Source organism: Geotrypetes seraphini, chromosome 2 (assembly GCF_902459505.1).
Source record: "Geotrypetes seraphini chromosome 2, aGeoSer1.1, whole genome shotgun sequence".
NCBI lineage: Eukaryota > Metazoa > Chordata > Amphibia > Gymnophiona > Dermophiidae > Geotrypetes > Geotrypetes seraphini.
In genome coordinates, this window is record NC_047085.1 from 83,564,749 (window position 1) to 83,578,900 (window position 14,152).

Genomic DNA, 14,152 nt, shown 5'->3' on the forward strand with positions numbered 1-14,152 from the left:
TTGCTTATCTTGAGCTTAAAAACTCTATAGCTTCTCCTTGTCCCCTGAACAGGCAAGGAACCAACTTGCCAATGAATCTCAGGGAAAAAAAAGAATTTATTGAGAAGTCTAGTCCACGATATCTACCATATCTATCTAAAATGTATATTATCTGTAAATTCCAAGTCCTAAACTATCAATATAGTGTAGCACAGTGGTTCTTACACCTATTCTAGGAGACTCCCAGCCAGTCAGGTTTTCAAGATATCCCTAATTAATATGCATGAGACAGATTTGCAAATAATAGACAGGCATGCAAATCTGTCTCATGCATATTTATTAGGCATATTGTGAAAACCCAGCTGGCTCGGGGACCCCCAGAATAGGTTTAAGGACCACTTAGCACACAATATCAACTGTCCATTTATTCTCATTTTGTTAGATTTGATAGCAAAGAATTTATGGGAGAATTTTATACTTTAAGGGAGTAATTTTATAAATCATTTGCCCCATATAAAGCCTGTCTGACAAGTGGAAAAGGACCTTGTATAAAATTCTATGGATGTACAAGGGGGGCCACACCCACTTGACACTAAAACATCACTGTAGTTATCCCATCCAACCCACTATGAAGATATTGGGTCTAACATTGGACCAGAGTCTAACCATGAAAGACCAGGTGGACTCCTTAGTTAGAAAGGGTTTTTTTACTCTCTGGAAGCTTCGGTCCATTAAAGCATATTTCAATGTCTCATCATTTAGAATCCTAGTACAATCCCTTATACTGAGTCAACTAGATTATTGCAATATCGCCTACCTGGCAATTTCCCAGAAGAATATGCAGCGATTACAATTGGTGCAAAATGCGACAGTCAAGCTAATTTTGGGGTTGAAGAAGTTCGATCATATAACACCTTCCTACCAACTTCTACATTGACTACCGATGGAGGCACGCGTGAAGTGTAAGTTTGGATGCTTTTGCTTTAAGGCACTATTTGATTTAGCCCCTACATATATAACTGACCTCTTCTCTTTCTCAAACAACAGACATAAGAGAAGCTTACACTCGAATTTTGTTTCCCCACCGGTTAAATGATGTAAATTTAAAAAATACCATTAACATCTTCTCTCACATCAAGCAGCATTATGGGGCAAAGACCTGGAACAATTGCTCACGCATACTACTTATGGGGAATTTAGGAAACACCTAAAAACATACCTGTTCCTGAAGTATTTAGGCAACTAACCTGTACAATCCTACTCCACAATAACTGATCTCTAGCGCTGTTAATAACTAGCTTCTAACCTTGTTAATTCTAATTAATTTGTAACATGTTTTAACCATTGTAAACTGCATAGAACTTCACGGTCCTGTGGTATATAAACTGTTATTATTATTATTATTATTACAGTGTGTGTGAAAAAGGTAAACATTCCAATAGATTGCGCCTGAGCAGGCATAAAGGTGCGGAAAACTGGGCAATGCCTGGAGATCCCTTGCCACAGGGTGCCTAAGCCTGCCTAAGGAAGCATAGCATGCTGGAAAGTTTGGTGGCTTCAGCATCAAAAATTGACAGATCAGGAGATTGAATTGAACCAGTGGAGAGAAACTCATTATTGAAGTTTCACAGCTTCCATCCATATAAATTAAAATTCAATCTCCTGATCAGTCAGTTTTTGAGGCTGAGGTGAGTACGTTCTACCATGCAATTGTTCACGGAAGAAGCCAAAGTGCTAAAAAATGATTTTAAAAATGCAGATAGCCAACCAAAGCAATACATAGAGCATAAGTAACAGGGTACGCGGGCCACCTGTTGGGGTAACGTGGTGTGACAAATCTAGCTCTCCTGTTAGCTTTGTCTCAGGTTTGACTAGAAGGAACAGTAAACCCCTATGCAGGAGAGCTGACCAGGTTGGCTCTGCCAATTATGAAAGCGCTGACCTTACTTGTACTGACATTGAGCCAGAAACAGACTGCAAGGGAGAGTTCAGTCCAGTTGCAGGTTACTCTCCCAAGCCTGCTATTAGATCTCAAAGAAACTCAGGAGCTAGGAAACTACAGCTCCCAGAAGGCCAGAGTCATAGCAGGAAGTTGCCACATAGGCAGACACAGCTGCAGAGAGAGTTTTCTCCCTTCCCCCTCTTCAGAGTATGGAGGGGCGAATTGGAGCCTGTTAAAACCAGGCAGCTGAGTCCCAGAGAGGGAGAGGAGCAAAGGGGGCTACAAGGAGAGCCTCAGAGGCAGCAAGGCTTGCCTCTCCAGCTGAATTCTCACAAGCTGGGCAAGGATTGGGACATGGACATTTCAGATGAGCCTGAGACAACAGCTGAGGGGCAGCTAGAAGACTGGGAACCCATGGACATTAGTATGATGGTTATTCCTGGATGGGGACTGGATGCAATGGTCACAAGCTGAGCAAGGTTGGAAGTGTTTCTGCTATTTTTGTTTCTTACCTTTTTGTCTGAAAGTTTTGGGACTAAGTTTGTTTGTATGCTGAATTGTTTGAGCTTCCCAGAGCTAGCCTCTGCAGCACTCAAGAACCTGAAATGTTGTCTTGGACTGTGTAACATTCCAAACTATGTTTGTGTTCTTCCCTCTCAGCTCAGCTGGAGGCTAATTAGTTGGAGATAAGATACTGAAGGAACTAAGACACAGAGGAGCTCCATGTGAATGAGTTCCCTATCTGCAGGTATTCTGTGGGAGAGCTTCAAGGTTAGCAGTTTTCCTTTGTGGTTTTGTAAAACTTTATTTTCATATTGCAAGAGTTTTGTTTGCTCCTCTCTCCTGCTCTTTCCTGGTGAGGGTATATACTGGAACTATCTTAATCTCAGAGGGCTGGTGAAGAGGACTGAGGTAGAAAGACTAAAGTTCATCCAAAGTCTTGTATGATTTGTGTTTTAAATTGGAGCCAGGCTGCTGTTTGTGAAGCCAGTGTGACCAGGTTGTCCCAGAGCTCTATATGTTTTGGTTCTTATACAAAATGTATTGAAAAGTACTGCAAACTGTTAATAATACCAGGCAGTTTCCAGAGGTCAAAAGTAAAAGTACACCTTTACTTTTGGACATTCCTGGGTGTGTGCGTTTTCCCTTGCCTGTATTCACTGTGAACATTGGACCTTATTGTTTTCACCTTAGGCGGTTGCCTAGATAGCCTGAAGGATTCCCTGGTTGAAGGGAACGCGCTGGGAGCAGTTACGGTCATGGGGAACGCAGCTCGCTGCGGTGATCAGGAGCCCGTGGGTTGCAACAGCGGGCTGGCCTCCACACAGGATCACTCCTTGCCTGACCCCCGCTAAAGCCACTGCCTCCATTGCCGATTCCTCCCTGCCTCCCCACCTGCTGCACTCCCCCACCCTCGAAGCCGACCCTGCCATGCTCCATCCCCCCTGCTACCACAGCAATTCCAGGTAGGGATGGGCCAGGTGCGTGCAGAGACTGCTGCCTACTGCCTGTCTGGCTTGTAACCTTCTCTCCAACGTCAGAATTGATGCCGGAGAGAAGGCTTGTGGGCCGGTTGCTTGCAGTTGCTGAGGTGGTGGTGGTGGTGGTGGGGATGCAGTGCGTCAGGTGGCAGGGTTGGCTTTGGGGGTGCAGCAGCAGGGAGGCAGGGAAAAATCAGAGGCGGCAGTGGTGGCTTCAGCGGGTGACAGGCAGGATTCGGCGTGGGTCGGCTTTAGGGGAAGGAGGAAGGGTGTATGGGGGCAGTGCAACTTATTTTTGGGACAAAGGCTGGAAGGCAGTGAGGGAGATGGGGTTAAAACTCGACAGAGAAAGAAAGGGGGGAATGACTGTGGGACACAGAATAGAAAGAGGAAGGGGGCACTAACTTGGGACATGGGGGGAGGGAATAGAAAGGGAGAATTGTTAAGCATTAGTGTGAGTGAGAGATAGTACACATGGGGAAAGGAAGAAAGGAAAATTAGGCATGGAGAGAGAAGTGAGGTAGAGATGCATGGGAATAGAAGGATGAGAGGGAGAAATGTTGGATGTGGTGGTAGTGAGGGATCTTAGGGGCAGATTGAAGGAGTTGCAAGGGGAGGAATGTTGGACATAGTGATGAAAGGAGAGGTGTGTCATGGTGTTGGAGAGGGGCGATAGAAGGAGAAATGGGCATGGGGCTGGTAGGCAGTGGTGAAAAATGCTGCACATGATCTGGAGGTTGAGAGAGGGAGGGAGAAATGCCTGGATCTCTCAAGACAGATGGATAATGAGAGAGAAAGAGAGAGACTTGTTGCAAATAGAGGTGGAGGAGAGAGGAAGAAAAGTTGGACACATGGAGGGACAGAGAGAGATGTTGGTTGGGGAATGGAATGAGGTCTGGAGGAGAGGAAGCATGCAGGAGGAAGAAAGAAAGAAATATTGGATGCACAATCAGAAGGAAGTGCAACCAGAGACTCATGAAATCACCAGACAACAAAGGTAGGAAAAATTATTTTCTTTTCAATTTAGTGATCAAACTGTGTCAGTTTTGAGAATTTATATCTGCTGTCTATATTTTGCTCTATATTTGTCTATTTTTCTACAATTGTTACTGATTGCATATTTTAAAGTCATCTGCCTTGACCTCTTTGAAACCCCCGAAATATAAATGATAATTAACATTTTCTGTGCGTACCATGTAAGAGGAGTCATCATCCAAGCTCTTCCTTAAAAGGGGAGGAGCCAACGGCCGACTAAGGCAGGAGCCAGCACAAAGAGAGAAATAGCAGGGAGCAGATAGAGAGAAAGAGAGCCAGCAGTAGGGAGAAAGGAACAGAGACAGACAGACAGAGAGGAGAAGCAGAGAGAGATCCAGGGGGCAGCACCGAGAGTAAGCTCCGCCCACCCCACCGCATCAGAGGAGTCATCATCCGAGTTCCCCCTTAAAAGGGGAGGAGCCAATGGCCGACTGAGGCAGGAGCCAGCACAAAGAGAGAAACAGCAGGGAGCAGATAGAGAAAGAGAGCCAGCAGTAGGGAGAAAGGAACAGAGAGAGACAGACAGAGAGGAGAAGCAGAGAGAGATCCAGGGGGCAGCACCGAGAGTAATCTCCGCCCACCCCCACCGCATCAGAGGAGTCATCATCCGAGTTCCCCCTTAAAAGGGGAGAAGCAAACAAGGCGAGCGGCAAAGGCGCTCACCTTAGCGAGAGCGCCTTTGCGAAGGGCCTCAAGAAGGGCAGAGTCACCACACCCAAGGACACCAAGGAGGGGCAATCAAGGTAAGGAAGCCGATAAACAACCAAACAAGTGCCCATATATACGTAACAACAGCAGGACACACTCAAACTGCTATCCTAAGTTTAGGAACACCAACCAATACAGGACACCACAACACTAGTCGACACTAGACAAAAGCGGCATATTAGAAGTGGATACAGGGAAAAACATATAACTAGGGAATAAGGAAGTAGCAAGCAGCAGGCACAGAAGAGAACACACACTCACACAAGCAAAAAGGAACAGTAAAAGAAAATAAACAGTAAAAGAAAAGAGAGTACTCCAGAAAGGTGGACAGCAATGGAAGCAGAGGGAATCCAGAAGATGAGCTTTCCAGTGTTCTGCACAGACTGTCATATGTATGACTACCTCCCCTTGGGGAGGTAGTCATATGTATGCGGTCGGTGTCAGGAGCTTAAAAGGTTGAAGAGGGAAGTCAGGCAACTGAAGGACCGGATTCATGAACTGGAAGGACTCTACATCACAGAAGACCCACTCAGGACAGCGGAGGACTTCATGAGAGGGAGACACATTGAGGAAGAAGTCAGAGAACTTGAGGAATTCATCGAGGAGGCCTACAGGAGGAGGGTGAAAGATCACGAACATCAGAGGAAAGATGAAGACACACCAACATGGAAAGGAGAACAAGTGGAAGACGTCTCCAAGGAAGATACCCACAGAGGAATCCCGCAGGAAGGGGAGAAATGGTCTAGTCAATGCCCAGAAAAAGAAGCTGCTAAGCACACTGAGGACACAGAAGAAGAAGCAGCAAAGCACTCCGAGGACACAGACCTGCGACTGGAGCAAAAACTGAAGAAGGGCAAGTCCGCGATCCTAGTAGGAGACTCAATCCTCAGGCAAGTGGACAGCCACATAGCAAGTGGGAGAGAGGATCGACTGGTGACCTGCCTCCCAGGAGCGAGCACAAAGGACATTGTGGACAAAATTGGAAAGATCCTAGAAGGAGCAGAGACGGAAGAGACTGCAGTAATGATCCATATCGGGACAAATGATGTTAGCAGGAGGGACTACAGCAGAAGTGTACTGATAGAACAGTTCAAGATTCTGGGAAAGAAGTTGAAAATGAGGACTCAGAGGATAGCATTTTCAGAGATTCTATCAGTACCAAGGGCAAATGTGAAGAGGCAGACAAAACTACAATCAATAAATGCATGGATGAGATGTGTGAGGAAGAGGGGTTCCATTTCGTGAGGAACTGGACAACATTTTGGGGGCAAGAGCAAGCTCTTCAGGAGAGATGAACTACACCTGAGCGCGACGGGAACTAGACTTCTGGCAAACAATGTCAAGAGAGGAATAGAACAGGCTTTAAACTAAGAAGAAGAGGAAAGCCGACAGTCGACCAAGTGTCGACGATTCAGGAAAAGGTAACCTATGAAGATACTATGAGGGAAAAATGCTGGGAAGAAACAACGGGCAAAACACAGGAGCGAATTGAACCAGAGGAGGAGAATAAGAGGATTGTAGCACAGGAGAAGAAAATAAAGATCGAAGCAAAGGTAAAGGAAACGAAGACAAAAGATTACCAGGACTTAAATTACATATATATTAATGCAAGTAACCTAAGGAACAAAATGGCGGAACTAGAAGTCATGGCCAAAACTGAGAACCTAGACATCTTTGGGGTCTCCGAAACATGGTGGAATGAAGAAAACAAATAGGACATAGCACTGCCGGGGTACAAACTCTATCATGAGGACAGGTCAGGGCAGAAAGGAGGAGGAATAGCTCTATACATAAAAGAAAGCATACACTCGACCAGAGTGGACACAACAGCGACGACCAACAAATTGGAATCTCTATGGGTTAAAATACTGGGAAGGAAGGGCCTGAGATAAAGATAGGCCTGTACTATCATCCACCTGGGCAAAATGAAACTACCGATGAAGAAATGGAAGCCGAGATGAAACAGGAATGCAAAAACGGTAACACAATCATTATGGCAGACTTCAACTATCCTGGAATAGACTGGAGTCTTGGAAACTCAAAATGCGCTAGGGAGATCGGATCGCTGGAAGCTATACAGGACAACTTCATGGATCAGCTTGTCAGAGAACCGACGAGAGGAAATGCCACTCTGGATCTAATCCTTAATGGGCTAAGAGGACCTGCAAAGGACGTGGAAGTAGTGGGAGCGTTGGGAAACAGCGATCATAACATGATCAAGTTCAAAGTTGAAGTAGGAATACCGAAGGGAAAGGGAACCACAGCGATAACTTTTAACTTCAAGAAAGGAAACTATGAAGCAATGAGGGTAATGGTAAGGAAGAAACTCAGGAACAACACAAAGAAATGGCAGACTGTAGAGCAAGCCTGGTCTTTATTCAAGGACACGGTAAGCGAGACGCAAAATCGGTATATCCCCAGATTCAGAAAAGGGTGCAAAAAGAGCTGAGCAAAAGACCCGGTGTGGATAACTAAAGAAGTGAAGAAAGTGATAGGGGATAAGAAGAATTCATTCAAGAAATGGAAAAAGGGCAAAACCAAGGAGAACTGGAATGAACACAAGAAGTATCAAAAAGAATGTCACCTCGTGGTTAGAAAAACAAAAAGAGAATATGAAGAGAGGCTAGCCAGGGAAGCACAAAATTTCAAACCGTTTTTCAAATATGTTAAAGGGAAGCAGCCGGCTAGGGAGGAGGTGGGACCGCTGGATGATGGAGATAGGAAGGGAGTGGTGAAGGAGGAGAAAGAAGTGGCGGATAGATTAAACATGTTCTTTTTGTCAGTATTTACAAAAGAAGACACATCCAACATACCGGAACCTGAACAAATTTTCAAAGGAGACCAAGCAGAGAAATTAACATCCATGGAAGTAAGCCTTGAGGACGTACACAGGCCGATATAAAAATTAAAATCTGACAAATCGCCGGGCCCGGACGAAATCCACCCTAGAGTATTGAAAGAACTAAAGGAGGAAATAGCGGAACTACTACAGCAGGTTTGTAATCTATCCCTGAAAACAGGCATGATCCCGGAGGACTGGAAGATAGCCAATGTTACGCCCATCTTTAAAAAGGGATCGAGAGGTGACCCGGGAAACTACAGACCAGTAAGTGTGACCTTGGTTCCGGGGAAAATGGCGGAAGCGCTGATAAAAGATAGCATCGAGGAGCATCTAGAGAGGCATAAACTTAGGAAAACAAGCCAACATGGCTTCTGCAAGGGAAGATCATTCCTGACAAACTTATTGCACTTCTTTGAAGGAATTAAAAAACGGATGGACAAAGGGGACCCCATAGATAGAGAATGACACGGGGAAAAAATCTGTCCCCATCAATGCACCGTCCCCGTCCCACCATCCTCTGCACCGCCCCGTCACCGTCACCGCCATCCCTTTCACCACCCCGTCACCGCCACTGCCATCCCATTCACCGCCCCGTCACCGTCCCCGCAGCATCCATATAAGCCTTAGTACTGCAATATTTAGCTTATTCCTTTCTTATAAATCAAAGTTCTGGCTGCTGAACTAGAGAAAGAGATGTTCAGGTGGCAGGGTTTTGTTTATAAATTTTTATCAACACAACTAATATATTACTTTATCCTAAAGCAAAAAATAAATAAATAAATAGAATTTTTTTTTTCTACCTTTGTTGTCTGGTTTCTGCTTTCCACATCTTCTCATTCAATTCCTTCCATCCACTGTGTGTCTTCTCTCTGCGTCTTCCATTTGCTGTTACTGTGCCTCTTCCTTCACCCCCTCCCACAATTGGTCTAGCATCCATCTTCTTCCCTCCGCTCCCCCATAGTCTGGCATCTGTCTTCTTCCCTTCCAGCGTCTTCTACCCCACTCTGCTTTCCACATTTCCCTTCAGGGTCTGTTCCTCTCTACCCTCTTTCAATGTCTGTTCTATTCCTTTTCCCTCCCTCCTTTACCATCTGTTCCTTTCTACCACCCTTCTTTCATATCTTCTATCAGTCCCCCCACCATCACTAGCAGTCTCTCTTCTCCCTTACCATGAGCAAATAGAACTTCTGTAACAGGTCATAAAGATCAGCATTTTTAGATCTGTAAATTTCCCTGTCCTTCCTCACTGCCCTATCTCATATGCATTTCTGTCAAATGTTCCTTGTAAGAATTGCCATTTTCTAAATACAATTTTTTTCAATAAAAGGAAAGAACAGATGTGAAAAAAAAAAGAACTTCTGAAAATTGTATTGCTGAAGCATTATTTCTAATGCCTCAGCATTAGACATCAATTTTATAATTCTTACTGTCTGCTCTGATTTCATTCACAATTTGGTTTGTGTTGTGGCTGAGGATTCCATGAGGCATTTAACCTTTTCCTGTCTCTTGAACTGTGATTTCAAGTTGATTCCTTCAATAATGGAGTCTCACGGCAGTAGCAGTTTTCTCTTTTGGGCTCTTATGACATTGTTTAAGGGATTTCTTGTACATTTGGTGCTGGTCTTCTTTGATGAGATCACTTCAGAATCTATTTCCAAGGAAGAGAAACTTTTTCCCTTTCACTCCCTCCTTCCTTGTGTGAGCCAGGAACACGCGGTCCCCACAGCCCCCACCCGCACGCCGGCTCGATCGTTCAACCAGCTTCCTCTCTCCACCTCACCTTAGTTTGCCGGCTTTCTTTTTCGGCAACCGGCATGCTTTCAAAGAGACGCGCAGCTGCTCAAAGTTCAATCTTCTGCTCTGCTGCAACTTCCTGTTTCCGGTTGGGTCAGAGCAGAAGATTGAATACTAAGCAGCCGCACATGCGCGGCTCTTTGAAAATGTGCCGGTCGCCGAAAAAGAAAGCTGGCAAACTAAGGTGAGGTGGAGAGAGGAAGCTGGTTAAACAATTGAGCAGGTGGGGGCTGCGGGGACCGCGCGATCCTTGATGCCTCACTGCGGTGACAAGACCATTCACCGCTCCACGGGGCAGTGAAAGGCCTTGTCCCCGTCCCCGCAGAGGCTGCTATTTTTCATTCCCCGTTTTGGCTGGTTACCCGCGGCTAAAAGCAGTAGCCGCGGGTAAACCGCCACCGTGTCATTCTCTACCCATAGACATTGTATACTTAGACTTCCAAAAAGCCTTTGACAAGGTACCCCATGAACGCCTACTTCGGAAACTGAAGAACCATGGGTGGAAGGAGACGTACACAGATGGATCAGGAATTGGTTGGCGGGCAGAAATCAGAGGATAGGAGTGAAGGGTCACTGCTCGGACTGGAGGAAGGTCACGAGTCGTGCTCTGCAGGGGTCGGTGCTTGGACCACTGCTATTCAATGTATTTATAAATGATCTAGAAACGGGGATGAAGAGCAAAGTAATAAAATTCGCAGATGACACCAAGCTATTCAATGGGGCTAGGACTAAAGAGGACTGCAAAAATTTACAAAGGGACGGAAACAAACTAGGGGAGTGGGCAACGAGATGGCAGATGAAGTTCAATGTAGAGAAATGCAAAGTCTTACACGTAGGAAAAAGAAACCCGAGGTACAGCTACACAATGGGAGGGCTGTTATTGAGTGAGAGTTCTCAAGAAAAGGACTTGGGGGTAATAGTAGACATGACAATGAAGCCATTGGCACAATGCGCAGCGGCTGCTAAGAAAGCAAATAGAATGCTAGGAATAATCAAGAAGGACATTACAAGCAGAATGAAAGAAGTTATCCTGCCGTTGTATCGGGCGATGGTGCGCCAGCATCTGGAGTATTGCGTCCAATATTGGTTGCCGTACCTAAAGAAGGATATGGCGATACTCGAGAGGGTTCAGAAGAGAGTGACGCGTTTGATAAAAGGTATGGAAAACATTCCATACGCTGAAAGATTAGAGAGACTGGGGCTTTTTTCGCTGGAGAAGCGGAGACCTAGGGGGGATATGATAGAGACTTATAAGATCACGAAGGGCATAGAGAAAGTAGAGAGGGACAGAGTCTTCAAACTTTCAACAACTAGAAGAATGAGAGGGCATTTTGAAAAATTAAAAGGGGACAAATTCAGAACCAATGCTAGGAAGTTCTTCTTCACCCAACGGGTGGTGGACACCTGGAACGCGCTTCCAGAGGGAGTGATAGGACAGGGTACGGTATTGGAGTTTAAGAAGGGATTGGACAATTTTCTGAAGTAAAAGGGGATAGAAGGGTATAGATAAAGGGCTAGTATACAGGTCCTAGACCTGATGGGCCGCCGCCTGAGCGGACTGCTGGGCATGATGGACCTCAGGTCTGACCCAGCAGAGGCACGGCTTATGTTCTTATGTTGTTTTAATTATGTAGTTATCATTATGTATTATTAAGATTATATTGTGGGTATATGAAAAATGGATGGAAGAAATTGCATTACAATTAGTACTATTATTATGGGGGTGGAGTCAGGGGCAGAGCTTGGGCGGGTCTGGGGCCGAGCTTGAGCAGGTGTACTCAGTTGGTATTTGTTAGGTTTAGGGGGTTCTTGGCTTGAAGAAACTGAGAAACACTGATATATGCTATAATATGTACTTGTGACTTAGGGCTCCTTTTACTAAGCTGCGATAGCATGTTTAGCAGGATTTTAGCACGCACTAAACCCGCGCTACGCAGCTAGAACTAACACCAGCTCAACAACAAGGGTTACAACAAGCACTTCTTGTCCCCCACTGGCAAGAGAAACAGCATACAACAAATGACATCAGATGAAGGATAATAGATCAAGTTGTATTAGGGTGGGAGGATGAACATCAAGAAAAAGCTTTAACCCAGAGATATTCAAATTGAATACAATAATTCCCAATGGTTTAAATTTGGCAACCCTTCTATAAATATGTTAAGAGAGCTAAATAATACAGAGAATGACCATGCATCTTGGTGATTGTCTAGAACAGTGGTTCCCAACCCTGTCCTGAAGGATCACCAGGCCAATCGGGTTTTCAGGATCGCCCTAATGAATATGCATGGGGCAGATTTGCATGCCTGTCACTTCCATTATATGCAAATCTCTCTCATGCATATTCATTAGTTCTAGCCTGAAAACTCGATTGGCCTGGTGGTTCTCCAGGTCAGGGATGGGGACCACTGGTCTAGAACACAGTCTGTATAAAGTTCATTCCAAAAAATGCTGCGGCCATTTTGAAATGCAGGAAGTGCTGAGATATCTGGGCTTAACAACATCATTTGGTAAGAAAATAAAGATACGAGAAACTGTTGAAGATAATATGCACTTGCAGTTAAACTACAGTACTAAATTATGATTCATACTTTAGAGAGGACATTTTTGAGGCAGCCGCATAGGCGAAACAGTTGTGTGAGAAGAGTTTCCAGCCGACATTGAGGAAGTGCTTTGTTTAAACATTGTTACAAAATAAGAAAGAATAATGAAAAAGATCTAGACCTTTCTTAGTTTTTAGAATCCTCTAAAGACACAATAACAAAAGTGCCACACTTTTGGTAGCTTTCAGAACAGAGTTAGAGAAACAAACTATTTTGAAATTGTATTTTACTAAGAAACAGGCTGTTTTGTGGCCAAAGAATTCTTATATTTCCCGATGTCTTTAAGCAGACTCAAACGAAGAGGAAGCTGTTCCTGGCACTTAGTGGTAGGAGCAACCTTCTTCTTAAAATTTCCTTTTAAATGTCTTATTTCATATGCAAGCGATAAATATGTCTTTTTAGATCCAGTCCAGTTGGAAGGTTTTCTAAAAGATAAACCGGTTCAATATCCTAGATTTATAATTTTGGTTACTTTCAACTAGGGAGGATAATTGAAGAAATGTATAGAAGTAGATGACGCATTCTGCCTACTTAGTTGTTTTCTTTTACTAAATTTATGCTGCTAAAAGGAAGTTTCTGACGGCCAGATAATGTGGGCTTGATCATTGAATGATTTTATTTTCCTTTTTTTAAATGTTTATGATGATACTGTGGATTTTCCTGAGTTTGTTATATATATAATTTGTAACAAATGAATAAATTTTAAAAAAGAAAGAATAATGAAAAATATTGAAAGTTATTTAATCTATTAAAAAAAAGAAAATTAATTAAACAGCTGGTCAACGAGGAGTGCAGAGCAGTGATCATAATTTCAAAGTCATTGCAAATGCAGTGCATATTTTCCCAATGGTAAAGGAGATCATCAATTGGAAATGCACATCTGAAGACACAACTGACAGGGTTATAAAGAATAAGTGATTATACTAGTAAACACTGGATATATTTTATTTAATACATAGGTCCATATATAGAGAACATGCATGCATTTGTACCATCTTTGGAGCAGGTGGTAAGTTTGTGCAATTGAATTTGCATACTACCGGGATGATTTTGTGTGCCTATTTTAGAAAGACACATAGGTCCGTGTTCTATAGGTTAGGTGCTGTAAAATTATGTTAAAAAAAATTATGTTAAGAGAAAATTATGTTAAGAGAAAAATGTAGATGTCTACCAGTGCCTAAAAAAGGCATCTTCATGGTGGCTATGGAGGACCTTTATGATGCCTAATGCCACTATAGGCGTGGCTAATCAGTGGCGTACCAAGGGGGAGGTGGGAGGGGCGGTCCGCCCAGGGTGCACGGCTTGGGGGGGTGCACAGTCAGCCAGGTCCGGGCCCTCCTGCCCTTCCTTTCCCCCGGTCCGCACCTGCAATCTTACCTCCCCGCTGCTGCTGCTAATCGCCAACAAGAATTCTTCTTTCCAAAGTCAATTCTGACGGTGGAGAGGACATTCCGGGCCAGCCAGGCAGTGATTGGCTGGCCCAGAACATCCTCTCCAACGTCAGAATTGACGTCAGAAAGAAGACTTCTTGTCGACGATTAGCAGCAGCAGCGGGTAGGTAAGATTGCAGCGGCGCAAACCAGGGGAAAGGAAGGAGAGAGGCACTTTTTTTTTTCTGCGGCAGGGAAGGAAGGATGTAGGCAGGCAAGCTGGCTGGCTTTAGCATGGCAGAGAGGGAGGGAGATAGGTAGGAAGACAGGCTGGCTTTGGGGGTAAACAAAATCTGGAAGGTAGTGCGGGGACATAAGAAGGAGGCACTTGGGGCACT